The sequence below is a fragment of the Moschus berezovskii genome, chromosome 6, assembly GCF_049115385.1.
Source record: "Moschus berezovskii isolate FMDL1 chromosome 6, NW_MosBer_1.0, whole genome shotgun sequence".
NCBI classification, from domain to species: domain Eukaryota; kingdom Metazoa; phylum Chordata; class Mammalia; order Artiodactyla; family Moschidae; genus Moschus; species Moschus berezovskii.
Window position 1 is genome coordinate 29,849,801 of NC_142465.1, and position 15,409 is coordinate 29,865,209.

Below are 15,409 nucleotides of genomic sequence, written 5' to 3' on the forward strand. Positions count from 1 at the left end.
ATTAGGCTGACCTATCTGACAAGTAGTATCTATGTCTGGAAAAGAGCTTCATTCAGACAGGTTTGGTGGAGAGATGGAAGAGAGCAGTGCTGAACAGCAAAGGAACCAGTTGCCCCAGCCATGCTTTCTCCAGGACTCTCTAGCTTATGGTGTTAAACTTCATTTTACCCAATACTGTGAGTTTTCTAAGAATCCTGCCAGTTTATTTAACACTCTATTGAAAGGTAAAAAGAAAAACTATTTAAAACAAGTTATATGTGTACAAATATTAATTTTTGGCCTTTGAAGGCATATAAGAAGTGAATTTTTCCTGTAACCCTGTTATCTAACTAGCTAGGCTATGGCTGATGTTATCCAAAACTTTCATAGGTAAGACTTGAGATACTCATATCTTCTACACCACTCTTTTTCTGAGAAGAGAAAATAGACTTATGACAAGATTACCTGATCTTAAATGTCAATATTTTCTTTGCCAACCCATGCTTCCTGCTATTTAGGCCTCATGGAGTCAGAAGCCTTGAAAGTATGTCCTTATGACACAAACTACAGGATGTCAGCCAGCAGGTCACAGTGCCACCTGGCATCATGCAGAAAGGTAAGTTTCCCTGATAACTGTTAAGTCAATGCAGGGAGAAAAATAAACTCAGAATATAAAAGATTAAAGACTTTTTTTTTAAAGAACAAACTTCTGACCATGAATAAAACCTGAAAGTTCTTAACGTTGGAACATGATACATCTTCAGCATTTCCAGAAAGGAATGGAGGGTGGAATTCAGGCAAAATCTTAATGCCATTTAATAAGAACTTCTTCCTTTTAGAAAAATCCAAAGATAGCTAAAAAGATGGCTAACTGAAAATATGATGCTTGTCATGTGGTCCCAACCAAAAGGCTCAAAGAACATGAGGCTAACTGTGTCAATAGGACTGCTACAGATGATGTTAAGTTTCCTATTTGGAGTGGAGTTTTCTATTTTCTAAGCGGAGGTGGAGCTGAGTTCTATTATCCTTCCCCCAACCCTCCATATTTCATAGCTATGGAAACCTTAGCCAAATGAGGAATGAAAAAAAGAAGTTTCCACTCTGCTTCTGTAACTTCTGTCTGCTGTATTTCAGACAGCCTTTTAATCTTCCAAAGGTTATTATTTCTTCAAGTTCAGAACCAAATGAAAAATTTCTAAAGTTGCCAACCAGATTCCTGACCCTGATGTCTGGAACACAGGTAAGCTAAGTGAGACAGTGAGCACCAAGTGAAGGTTCGGACTCTTAAGTCCTCTGCAGCCAATAAGTACAGCAGCCTTGCAGTAATTAAGTCTTAATACTCCTCCCACAAAATCCTTCACCAGAGCAATCAAAAGTAAATTTGAGAATTTCATCTATCTCTAGAGAGGCAACCCAGTAAAAAGGAGTCTAATTAAATCTAATAATTAGATTCACATATAGGAATAAACATATAGTGACCAATACCAAGTCACTTTTCATAGAAAAAGATTACTGGTAAAAACTGAATCTTGTAATCTAAAAGATTAGGATTTATCCTATCTGAAAGGATATCTTTTCTCTAATATGCAGCAAGTTATATTGGAGAACTCACTAGCTTTTCAAGTCAAACCTAGGTTCAACTATCTGCTCTGGCCTTAAGGAAAGTTGCTGCTCAAACACAACTTCCTCGTCCATAAAAGGAATAATATCTACCTCATAAGGTACAATGTGTGCTTGCTCAGTCGCTACAGTCTTGTCTGACTCTTGGACTGCAGCCCACCAAGCTCCTCTGTCCATTGAATTCTCCAGGCAAGAATACTGGAGTGGGCTGCTATGCTCTCCTCCATGGGGGTTTTCCTGACCCAGGGATCAAACCTGCATCTTCTGTATAGAAGGCGAATTCTTTACCACTGGCGCCACCTGGGAAGCCCCCATAAGGGACAATAGACTAATATTAAATAAAGATGTGTTATTAACTAAATAAATCAAATTGTGTGTTAGAGCAATGCAAGCCCTTTTAAGAGAAAGTCCAAATAGTGTTAATGTCATGATTTAACACAACAGAAATTTCCTTGTGTACAATCCAGTGCAAGTATTCAATAGAAGTGGTGATTCAAGAATACAGGCTCTTCATCTTTTGACTGTCACCTTTCACCTCTGGCTTCCCAAGCTGCCACAAAAAGAGAATGGAGAAAGTACAGCTGCCTCTTAACCACCTCAGCCCAGAAGAGAATATTTCTATTCACATCCCATTGGCAAAAACAAGTCACATGACCAGACCTATGTCAGGGAGGTAGCAATTTAGTCTCCAGCATTTTCCAACAACAACTATGGAAGGGAGACTCAAATCTCCTGCCAGTTAGCATTCTCTGCAATAATATAAAAATGCTTGGTACTTGTGTTACTTCTTCCTGCTTTCCTTCTTTCTAGATAACGCACATTATTCTTCATTTTTCCTTAAGACATTTACTCCAAAAATGCTGGTTTGTGAAAGGTAAAATAAATCATCTTATAGAAGCTATTGAAATAAAGAATAGAATATCTCTATTCCAGTAGAATATTTTTGAGTGAGATGGCCACTAGATCATGGCAGATGCCTAAGCTTCAATTACAAATTTTAAAAGAGCTGTAGTCATGGGCTCTGAGTACTTCCATTCCTTTCCTAAGGCTCCAGTTCAGTTCAGTCGCTCAGTCATGTCCAGCTCTTTGCGACCCCATGGACTGCAGCATGCCAGGCTCCCCTGTCCATCACCAACTCCCGGAGCCTACTAAAACTCATGTCCATTGAGTTAGTGATGCCATCCAACCATCTCATCCTCTGCCATCCCCTTCTACTCCCGCCTTCAATTTTTCCCAGCATCAGGGTCTTTTCCATTGAGTCAGTTCTTCGCATCAGGTGGCCAAAGTATTAGAGTTTCAGCTTCACCATCAGTCCTTCCAATGAATATTCAGGGCTGACTTCCTTTAGGATGGACTGGTTGGATCTCCTTGTAATCCAAGGGACTCTCAAGAGTCTTCTCCAACACCACAGTCCAAAAGCATCAATTCTTTGGTGCTCAGTTTTCTTTATAGTCCAACTCTCACATCCATACGGCTACTGGAAAAACCATAGCTTTGACTAGATGGACCTTTGTTTGCAAAGTAATGTCTCTGTTTTTTAATATACTGTCTAGGTTGGTCATAGCTTTTCTTCCAAGAAGCAACCATCTTTTAATTTCATGGCTGCCATCACCATCTGTAATGATTTTGGAGCCCAAAAAATAAAGTCTGTCACTGTTTCCACTGTTTCCCCATCTATTTGCCATGAAATGATGGGACCAGATGCCATGATCCTAATTTTCTAAATGTTGAGTTTTAAGCCAACTTTTTCACTCTCTTCTTTCACTTTTATTAAGAGGCTCTTTAGTTCTTCTTCATTTTCTGCCATAAGGGTGGTATCATCTGCATATCTGAGGTTACTGATATTTCTCCCAGCTATCTTGATTTCAGCTTGTGCTTCATCCAGCCCAGCATTTCAAATGATGTACTCTGCATAGAAGTTAAATAAGCAGGGTGACAATATACAGCCTTGATGTACTCCTTTCCCGATTTGGAACCAGTCTGTTGTTCCATGTCCAGTTCTAACTGTTGCTTCTTGGCCTGCATACAGATTTCCCAGGAGGCAGGTCAGGTGGTCTGGTATTCCCATCTCTTTCAGAATTTTCCACAGTTTGTTGTGATCCACACAGTCAAAGGCTTTAGTGTAGTCAATATAGCAGAAGTAGATGTTTTTCTGGAACTTTCTTGCTTTTTCGATGATCCAGTGGATGCTGGTAATTTGATCTTTGGTTCCTCTGTCTTTTCTAAATCCAGCTTGAACATCTGGAAGTTCACGGTTCACATACTATTGACACCTGACTTGGAGAATTTTGAGCATTACTTTCCTAAAGCTCCACTTAGGACTTTAATCCATCAAGGACTTGATTACACAAGGTTCTTAATTCTGTGTAAGATTTTCGAGGTATGAAAAATCAATTCCTAAAGCTATGAAGGGGAAGGAACTAGCACACTATACATGAACCAGGTCAGGATCCTCAACCACACAAACTCGAAGGGCACAGCCCAGAGTTAGAGGAGCCATCAATGGAGTTACTCACTAGATACACATGGAGAAGGGAAGGTGGAAAGGAATTATGTAAAACAGAAACTAAACCAGTAATTCCTACCCTCATGGATAGTAGTATCAACTACTTTTGTTAAAGTAACTTTAATCTCCTAGAACTGGTTATTTAGACTAATTCTGTAGTTCTAATTTCCAGTTAACTTTCCTCTTTTGGTCATATTCTACAATGACTCAAGAAACATAAAAAAGGAGACTGGATGATAAACATCCTGACAACCAGAAGTCTTGGAGAAAAGATAGAGTAACTTTTTTAACATCATAGTTATAACATACATTAACACAGTTTTAACTCGTGGGCTTCCCCAGTGGCTCAGCAGCAAAGAATCTGCCTGCAACAGAGAAACAAGGAGACACCGGTTCAACCCCTGGGTCAGGAAGGTCCCCTGAAGGAGGAAATGGCAACTCACTCCAGTATTCTTGCCTGGGAAATCCCATGGACAGAGGAGCCAGGTGGGCTACAGCCCATGGGATCTCAAAAGAGTAAGACATTACTGATCAACTGAACAACAACAATAAAATTTTTAATTAATATTACTAACATTATATTCTAAATCTTCAAAGATTCTTAGACAAGCTTTTCTTCTTTAAGAATAAACAAACCAGGGACTTCCCAGGCAGTCTAGTGGTTAAGACTCTGAGCTTCCACTGCAGTGAGCATGGGTTTGATCCCTGATCAGGAACTAGGATACAAACGTGCCTCGCAGCACAGCCACAAAAACATGTTTTCTCTGCAAAATCCTCCTCCCCTGACAACAGAATGCAGGGAAAGTCCTAATGGCTTTGAAGCAGACTTTGTTGAAAGAGCTGTCTAGAACTCTGTTTGAAATGCTATTAACACACATCAAGCTTAGATCTTCCATAAAAACACTTGTTATCAAACTGACACTATCTCAGTGTTTTCCTTCTACCCTTAGGTCAGAAAAGCCAATGGAGAAGTTGTATATTAAAAGAGCCAGCAGATGGAAGACTTATTAAGTTTTTAAAACTTTGGGGAAATCTTAACAGTGAAGTTTTAGGTAACAACTCTTACTAGCATTGCTGGCATCTTAACATGTTTTTAAGATGCCACGACTGAGCAATTGAACTGAACATGTTTTTATTTATTTAAATAGAGTATTTTTCCTATGACAAACTTCATTTGGTTTTTTATTCTTCCTTGTTTTCATATCCTCATTTTCAACCAAAGAGCTGGAGGGCTGATTTGCCTATTTCTCTTAGTAAGGAAACTACAGTCACCATGTGGTCCATAATGCTATTACGTAGTTAGATTCTTTATCCCCAACTTCTTTCTCCAATCTCCAAGTCATTTACTATATGACCATCATATCAACCTTCTTCAACCACTTCTCCATATAAATCTTCCATACTTAAAGGATAGAGTTTTCATGACAAGCTGAGTTTGGAACTTGCCTCCAAAGCTACCTTTCTAACTCCCATGTTAAATCTGTTCTTCCTCACTCTGTTAAATTCAAAATGCAACTCCCTGGACCTCCCTGGTGGCCCAGTGATTAAGACTCCACCTGCCAATGCAGGGCACATGGGTTCAATCCCCCCATCCAGGAAGATCCCACATGTCTCGGGGCAACTAAGCACGTGTGCCACAACTACTGAGCCTGCACACCCTGGGGCCTATGCTCCGCAATAAGAGAAGCCATCGCAATGAGAAGCCCACACACCACAATGAAGAACAGCCCTCACTCACCACAACTAGAGAAAGCCCACGCGCAGCAATGAAGACTCAGCCCAGCCAAAAAGTAACCAATAAAAAATTAAAATGTCACCCCTTGCCCTTCAATTATTCAAATCCCTGATCTAGCTTTTTTAAAGTCCAATTTTTAATCCTCACCTCATTTAAACCTTCCCTGTCTCCTACCTCAACCAAACCACACCTTCATGAAGGAAAGCAGAATCACATACTGGCTTTACCACTAGTCTAGGGCTGTTGTATCTAGGAGATACTCAAATACTTGGTGCTTTGCTGTTGTTCAGTTGCCCAGTCATGTCTGACACTCCGTGAACCCATGGCCTGCAGCATGCCAGGCCTCCCCAGCCTATCCTTCACCATCTCCCGAAGTTTGCCCAAGTTTACGTTAATTGCTTTGGTGATGCCATCCAGCCACCTCATCCTCTGATGCCCTCTTCTTCTGCCCTCAATCTTTCCCAGCATCAGGGACTTTTCCAATGAGTCAGCTCTTCTCATTGGATGACCAAAATACCGGAGTTTCAGTTTCAGCATCAGTCCTTCCAACAAGTATGAAGGGTTGATTTCCCTTAAGATTGACTGGTTTAATCTCCCTGCTGTCCAAAGGACTCTCAGGAGTCTCCTCCAGCACCATGGTTGCTGCTGCTGCTGCATCACTTCAGTCGTGTCCGACTCTGTGCGACCCCATAGACGGAAGCCCACCAGGGTCCCCCGTCCCTGGGATTCTCCAGGCAAGAACACTGGAGTGGGTTGCCATTTCCTTCTCCAATGTGTGAAAGTGAAAAGTGAAAGTGAAGTCGCTCAGTCCTGTCCGACCCTTAGCGACCGCACGGACTGCAGCCTACCAGCTGCTCCATCCATGGGATTTTCTAGGCAAGAGTACTGGAGTGGCTTGCCATTGCCTTCTCCGCCAGCACCATGGTTTGAAGGCATCAATTCTTCGGCACTCCGCCTTCTTTACAGTCCAGGTACATGAACACTAATAAGACCATAGACTTGACCTTTGTCAGCAGAGTAATGTTTTTAAGACACTGTCTAGGTTTGCCACAGCTTTCCTGCCAAAAAGCAAATGTCTTCTGATCTCATGGCTGCAGTCACTTTATCTGCAGTGATTTTGGAGCCCTTCAGTTTATAGCCCTTCACTTGGTGCTTAAACTGAACCAACACCCAATTTAAAACAGGCCAGAATTAGTTCCTCTTAAGATGTAATTTTTATTGCAGCCAGCTAATCCTTTTAAAACAATGAGTTTGGGATTTTGCTAGTTTACTGACTAGTTCAGGTAAATTTAGACTTTCAATTAAAAGAAGTTTTAGTCAAATGAGTATTTTCTGCCCTTAGGAGTCTTATCCCTACTTAAGTATTTTCTAGATCTTTTTCAAATGATCTTCTTTCTTTCTTCAGTTAAAATAGAAGGGAGGACAAGCAGACACTTTTAGCATTTAGCACATTCCAGTATATTTTGTACAAACTGAAGGGGTTGGGGGGGCTACTGACTTTCTGAGCATTACACAATATAAACAAGATTTACTCTTGTCTCTTGACTAAGACCCTACATGTTTTGAATTTTTTTAATTATATTTTGTTATAGTAACACCAGACCATATAAAAACAAAAGACTATTCCCCAGGAAAATGGTCTTAAAAGATAAAACAGTTTTCCTTTACCATATTTTAGGTATATGAAATCTTCCCCTAAAAGACCATGCAGTCTTAAATGGTTGTTGTTTAGTTGTTCAGTCGAGTCTGACTCTTTGTGACCCCATGGACTGCAGCACGCCAGGCTTCCCTGTCCTTCACCATCTCCCAGAGCTTGCTCAAACTCACGTGCACGGAGTTGGAGATGCCATCCACCCATCTCATCCTCTGTCGTCCCCTTCTCCTCCTGCCTTCAATCTTTCCCAGCATCAGGGTCTTTTCTGAGTCAGCTCTTCACATCAGGTGGTCTCAACTGGGGGATCACATAATTTTTCCTCCAAAATAGTATACTCCTGAAACTAAAAGAGGGAACAATAATTCTCCTGAGATAACAATCAGACAAACCAAGTCGACTACACTAGTCTAAAAGCATAAAACATCACTTATTAGGCAGTTGTGTCATTCAAAACATGGGTGCCAAATCTACTCAAATCTCACTTTTAACAAGTTTGAGCCACTTGGAAGAAGGCACAATATAAGTTAATAAATACATCACTTGTTTGGCTTACAACATTTGGTCAAACCTCCAAAAAAGCCAAACTAAATTAAGAAAAAATACTTTTTAAAAAAGCAAAGTTTAAAAATAATTGCCTCAAAGCTTGCCTAGATTCCCCGAAGTCTTAACTATTCTCTCAAGCTCCCCTAACAGGTGGCTTACATCTCCATTTAACCTCCTTTCATTCTGATTTATTACTATTAAGCTATAATATGCTTTAGGAGAGGAATGATTTGACTATGCACTAGTCGTATGCCCACACAAAATCAAAGGTGATGAATGTGGAGAATCTATACTTTATACGCATGGTGGAATAAAGAGATTCAATACTCTGGGCCGAATATTTATACTGAATAAATCAACTTTTAAAAAAACCTGGTAATCAGGCTCACTCATCTTCACAGAAAAGTCCCATCAAGGCAATTTAAATTACGTTTATGTAACAGCAATAAGACTTTCTGACTATAAAGTTTCTTCCCTAAAATCTGGTTTCAGGGTTTCTACTCTTATATTCACAGCATGAACTATGGGGAAAAAACTGTTAAAGCCCATTACTCATATCCTAGATAAGCACCAAAACATATCTCCTTGCTTCCACATCCTTATTATTTTGTTGGCCCATACTTTATGGGCCTTTTTGTCCAGACTTTCCAAGCAGCTGTGATATAAAAGAGGGAAAGAAAAAAATCTCAAACATTTTAGTCTCTTCTTCCCACGTAGTCTCTTACCAGATAGATGATGTCTTACAGGAGCTGCAGGCCCTGACACAGGATACCTGTGCTCTCAAGTGAAATAATCAAGTATCCACTAAGTCTGGGACACTATGTTAGGAATTACAGTGGCCATACAGAGGGAACAATGTTGACAATTATAGTTAGTATATGGCAACAGTTCTCAATCTTCATCACTTGGAGGGCTTTCTTTTTTATTTACTTTCAATTGGAGGATAATTGCTTCACAATTATCCTTGTGTTGGGTTCTGCCATGCTGCTGCTGCTCAGTCGAGTCTTGACTCTGTGACCCCATGGACTGGGGCCAGTCAGGCTCTTCTGTCCATGGAATCTTTCAGGCAAGAATTGCCACTTCCTTCTTCAGGCATCTTCCTGACCCAGGGCATCTCCTGTATTAACAGGTGGATTCTTACCACCTGGGGAGCCATACATCAACAATAATCAGCCATAAGTATACATATGTTCCCTCCCTCACAAACCTCCCTCCCACCTCCCACTTGGAGGGCTTATGAAAACAAAGTTTGTAGGGCATCTCACCCCTAAGCTTCTGATTCAGTAAGTAGGTCTGTAGCAAGGCCCAAGAATTCGCGGTTTTTTTTCAAGTTCCTAAGCGATGCAAAGGTCCGTCTAGTCAAGGCAATGGTTTTTCCCGTGGTCATGTATGGATGTGAGAGTTGGACTGTGAAGAAGGCTGATCGCCGAAGAACTTTTGAACTGTGGTGTTGGAGAAGACTCTTGAGAGTCCCTTATACTGCAAGGAGATCCAACCAGTCCATTCTAAAGGAGATCAATCCTGGATGTTCACTGGAGGGACTGATGCTAAAGCTGAAACTGCAATACTTTGGCCACCTCATGCGACGGGTTGACTCACTGGAAAAGACTCTGATGCTGGGAAAGGTTGGGGGCGGGAGGAGAAGGGGACGACGGAGAATGAGATGGCTGGATGGCATCACCGACTCTGTGGATATGGGTTTGAGTATACTCCGGGAGTTGGTGATGGACAGGGAGGCCTAGCGTGCTGTGATTCATGGGGTCGCGGAGAGTCGGACACGACTGAGCGACTGAACTGAACTGAAGCGATGCTAATCATGCTGGTCTGGAGACCACACCCTGAGAACAACTGGTATGATGCAGTTTAAGTGCTGGGAGGAAAGGCGGGTATAAAAAAACATTAGCACTTAATCCCAGGCAGAGGTTAGAAGAAGGTTTCAAAAAGAAAATGACCCTCAGGTTTAAACATTGGCCATTCCTTAAAATAACATCAGAAGAATAGAAGAATTGGAATTATAGAACTGTTCCACTCAAGACCAGCACTTTACACAACTTTTAGAAGGTGAAATTTCTTCAGTATAATTTTGCCATTCTACCATCTTTTCAACAATCTTTTAAGAGGTTTCCATTTTCTTACCTACCTATTCATTACACAGTAACGAATTCATTGCCAAAAGCAATGCTAACAATGGTCTGCAAACTTTGACTTAAAATTTACATCTCAACTCCGTGGCTGTGGGCAGGTCGGTTTCGGCGGCTTCTCGTGCGAGGGGGTCGCTGCCAATTCCTCAGCGCCCCCCGCCGCTCTGCGGCCTCGAAGCCTCTGGGTGCGCGGGCTGCGCGGGGGTGGGGGGGGGCGACTCGCCCCGGTGACGCGCGGAGAGGCCGGGAGACGGGCTGCTGGAGCTCAGGAGGATGGACTGAGGCAAGTTCTGGAGGAGATGAAAGCTTTATACAAGCAAGTATTTTTTAAAAAATATTTACATCTCAGATGCCAGCATCAGAAAGGGCCATCAGTTGCCAGCATAAGGGGCTACTGTTGCTGAAAGAAAAAAAGTGAAGTTGCTCAGTCGTGTCCCACTCTTTGCAACCCCATGGACTGTAGCCTGCCAAGCTCCTCCATCCATGGAATTTTCCAGGCAAGGATACTGGAGTGGATAGACATTTCCTTCTCCAGGGGATCTTCTTGACCCAGAGATCAAACCCAGGTCTCCCGCACTGCAGGCAGACTACCATCTGAACCACTAGGGAAGCACTGTTGGTGAGTCCTAGTGAAAGAAATTACTTAGAAGTCTAAGAAAAACACAGAAAACAGACTGCTCAGCAACTATTACAGCAATGTGGATTACACAATTATATATTTATGTATTAGGACACAGAATGAATTTAAAGACAGAAAAAGTTGCGACTGGTTTTTCATTTATCCTGTATCATCCTGTATTTGCAGAGACGGGTGTTAGCTATTCTTCAAACTCTAATGACTTTTTTAAACATAAATTTATTTTCAATGGTTCCCTAGTGGGAACACCTCGCTCTGTTACTTTGCCTGAAAAATTGTAACCAGTCCCAACTTTTCATTCTCAACAGCAATACTTCCCAAAATCTACCCTCACTAATAATAACATCTATTATGTTCCCCCAGAGACCTCTTTTTGAAATGTTTTGCAACTGCACTTCAATAATTTTCCTAAGTTATACACTTTACAACCAATCAGAAATCATTATTAGATGAGAAAAATAGGACTTAGTGGATAAAATTTAAGCCCAAAACAAAGAAATTTAATGTTTTAGCTTTCCGACAGGCAAAAGTTTATCAGGCTTTATGAAACACTGAAAATCTCTAAAGCATCTGAAGGACTAACTGGGACTCCAACCCTAAAAGCTGAGAAAAACTCATCTTTGAACAAAGTTTTTTATTTAATCATTGGCATACAGATCTGTCTACTCATTGGTTCAGAGTCTTTACTTTTAACTAATAACTCTAAAAATACAATTTATAATTTATGGTTAAATGCAAGCATATTCAGAGATAGAACCAGCATGGATCAGATTCAGTTTAGGGTATTAATCCCAGCTAGCCCTCAGAATGACCCTGTGTAAATGGCCTGGGCTCTCTCTTTTTTTTCTTCCTTTTCAAATATATTCAACCTGGCTGGAAAATCAGTCTGAAAGAAAACTCAGCAGGGATCTCAGATAAAGCAGGAACTTTCTGGGTTGGAAAGAAATGAAAAAACCATTTAAGAAGAGAAAGACGTGTGGTGCATTTTTATTTTAATATCTCCACCACTGAAAGACATGTTTGATTCTTTAGTTTGTTTAAAAGTTGGTGGGCTCATTCACTGGTGCTAAATGGAACAGCTTTATCAGTTGAGGATCCTGTCACCTTGACAAGGTATTACTGAATGCAGTGAAGTCTGACTTTGGATTCTGGTTTGGTACCCACTCCTCGTCCTCTCAAACTCTTAGCTCTTCCTTCTCCAGAAATTTCAACCTGCAGGGATGGGTCACAGTAACAGGGTCAACAATTTCACCAGATTACTGAAGTTTAAACCCTGAAATATCACATTTCACTTTAAATCACACCGGCCCTGATAATTATGCATGAATGATGTGGTAAATCCAGAGGTTTAGGATTTCGTAAATTATTTAAAATATCCCTAACAATCTGAAACTGATTTGCAAAACAACAGCTTTTCTAAAATTGTTTGTGCTGAACTTGTAATGATGCTTTCATTCTCAGCAATCATCTTTCAAGAAGCACTTTAACAGCCTGCCTCTCCTTCACAGAAATCACCCAGGTGAAAGAATAGCCTTTGTAAATTCAAAACAGTGCCTACCTCAGTTCAGTTCAGTTCTGTCACTCAGTCATGTCCAACTCTTTACAACCCCATGAATCACAGCACGCGAGGCCTCCCTGTCCATCACCAACTCCCGGAGTTCACTCAAACTCACGTCCATCGAGTCGGTGATGCCATCCAGCCATCTCATTCTCTACCATCCCCTTCTCCTCCCGCCCCCAATCCCTCCCAGCATCAGAGTCTTTTCCAGTTAATCAACTCATCGCATGAGGTGGCCAAAGTATTGGAGTTTCAGCTTTAGCAGCAGTCCTTCCAATGAACACCCAGGATTGATCTCCTCAGTGGTTCTCAATCCTGACTGCACATTAGAATCATCTGGGTAGCTTTTAAAACGAACCCCTTCTGATTAATTGGCCCGGGAAGCAGAGGTGACATGATATGTTTTAAATCTCCTCAAATGGTTCTGAAGTGCAGACATGATTAAGAAGTCTTGGGCCCTGCTTCCACCTATACTTTTATTTTTAGGGTCTTAACATGAACCAAAGGCTGTGATGCATACTCTCTTCAGCTCAAGGAATGATAATCTAAAAAATAAAAAACAGGCCTTCCCTGGAGGTCCAGTGGTTAAAACTTCCAGCTTCAAATGCATGGGGCTCAGGATCTATCCCTGGGCAGGGAACTAAGATACCTCAAAACAAGCAGCATGGCCAAAAATAAAAATCCGATAATGTTTACATATGTAAACATCCCATGACCCTTTTCACTAAAACCACATTTAGTTCATGCAGTTAGAACAAGTTCTCCTAAATAAACATTTAGACTACATAAACCACTGAAATGGTCTAAAGCCCCCAATACTTCACCCAAACTGATCACGCAGCCTGCCTCCTACCCTGAACAATACAAAAATTTGTCGTATCACGCCTTTTACTTCTTGCTTTTAAAAAAATATTACCAGATCTACCTGTAGTGTCAATTCCTCCCCCCCGCCCTTTTTTTTTTTTTTTGTCTACAAATGCCACAAGTCCTTTTTCTGAAACAAAGTCCTCCCGGGGTCACTTTGGACCCCAGTGGTTTCGTTCTAAAGAATTTACATTCTCAACCACTTTCTTAGCATCTGTTGTACCACCATTTAATCTTTCATCCACTCTGGGGCCTCTTTTACTAGCAACTTGAACATAAGAACCACCAATTACACTTTTTTTTCTTCTTCTTGCTATCAGGGTTTCCAGAACAAAGGCTCACAATATATGTTTTGTTTTCTACTATCAATTTATAGCTTTCTGGCCCTTTCTACCCCCAGCTCTCTCCTCAACTCAAAAATCTCATTTAGTGGAGATGACTAGAGCATCCATACTTCCGGTAAACCATCATCGACTTTTGAACTTTGAAACTCTACCTACAAGGCGTGCTAAACAAAAACTAAATTCCTGTCCTTAGTGGTATGTTTTTGGGGGAACTGGGGGGTGGGGGTGGGAAGAGGGGACTTCTGTTAATCTCTTTTTCAATTTTCCTCTTCCCTCCCCTCAAAATCTAAATTGTCTTTCTCTCTGGACAACTTGCACTAACATGGCTTCCTTCTCACCAGTGTCAGTTGACCTCTAAGGTGTCCCGTCCCCTCCTCGAGCGCTCCATCTGAGTGCTCTTTCTAGTTTCTAAGATGGCCCCCACAGAGGCCGGGAAGGCAGGGCGAGCTCCACCCGTGGTCACTCCACGTGCCGGAGGGCCAGCTCCCGACTGGGGAATGGGAGAAGCGGAGGACGGAGCGCCGAGAAGGCGGTCGCCGGAGCGGCCGCACCACCACGCTCCCCACGCCCAGCCCTGCGTCACAGGAAGTGGGGGCCCCACCCCTAACGTCAGGGGCCGGAAGGGAGCGTTGCTGGGGCGCGGGTGTGAGCGAAGGCGGCCGGGGGGAGGGGAGAGCGTGTCTCCGCCGAGGTAGGAAAGACGCCCAGGCCCTGGCCTGGGGACCTCCGAAAATCTCACCATTAGTGGACTGGGATCCTTTCACCTTCGAGTGTATTCCCTTTTCTGCCCGCCTCGTGGGTCCTCAGCAAAGGTGTTTAGGCAACCGGTGGGTCTGCCACTGCTTCGTCCGGTCGAGGGTCTCCCTAGCTCCTTAGTCTTCGTTTTTTAAGTTAGGCACCTTCCCCACCTTCTCCTATTTAGTCCGATTGTTTAAATAGACTCTTGACTTTTTTTTAAAGGAGGAAAAATGTTGGTTTTACTGAGACCCCAGCTCGGTTAAGTGTAACCCGTTGCTTCAGGCTACAACCAGCTCCCAAGCTTGACTGCTGAGTGTCCGTTTCACTGCCGTCTAGTACTAGGAACAACGTGAAGACTTAATAGCGGTTTGATAGTGATAAGATACTTAGATGGATAGGGCTGAATGATGAGGCTGTAGTTTCCAGTGCCCTTAATCTCTGTAATTTTGTCTTTTTGCCCCCAGAGCATAGGGGGGCCTCCTGCAAGTTGCTGAATCTGGCACTGATAGCCCCTTTAAATGCCTTAAAATCAAAGAACATAATGCTTGGCTCTTCCAGTTCTCTATTTTTGTTGAAAAAGTAGAGAGTAACGATGTATAACATATCAGAAGGAAGGTCAAAATTTCTTAACCCAGACATGAAAATTATTTTTTCATGGCAGTTTCACCAGTGATTGTCATTTAAAAATCGGCTCTGCAGCAAATTACTAAACGAGTTCCAGCTGACCACTTGTATTTCCTATCATAGGTTCCAAGACTGCTTATGTCATAGAATGGGGGGAAGGGGTGTGGAATTGTATGAGGAGAGCTGGCTCTAGGGGCAATTACTGTAAATCTAGCCAGTTTTAAGTTTCCTATGGGGATGGTTTTATATAAATTTAGTCTATTTTATAATGATAAGTTTGTTTAATCACAGAGCTCAATAGGGGAGAATCAGGTGGAAGAGGATTCAAACTAAAAATATTATCTTTTAATCTTCCATATTTCCGTTTCAGACTTGTTTTGTGATTCTGTCAACTATAAAATGGACAGTTACTGAGTACTAACATTCAGAAATGTTCCTCAGTGCACAGAGGGAATGAGTATTCCCT

The 15,409-nt window shown here is 41.9% G+C and overlaps 1 pseudogene; it reads left to right on the top strand.

Annotated features, from left to right (window-relative positions):
* Positions 1-502: 502 nt before the first annotated feature.
* On the top strand, positions 503-14,790 carry LOC148777563 (uncharacterized; annotated as a pseudogene).
* The last annotated feature ends 619 nt before the right edge of the window (positions 14,791-15,409 follow it).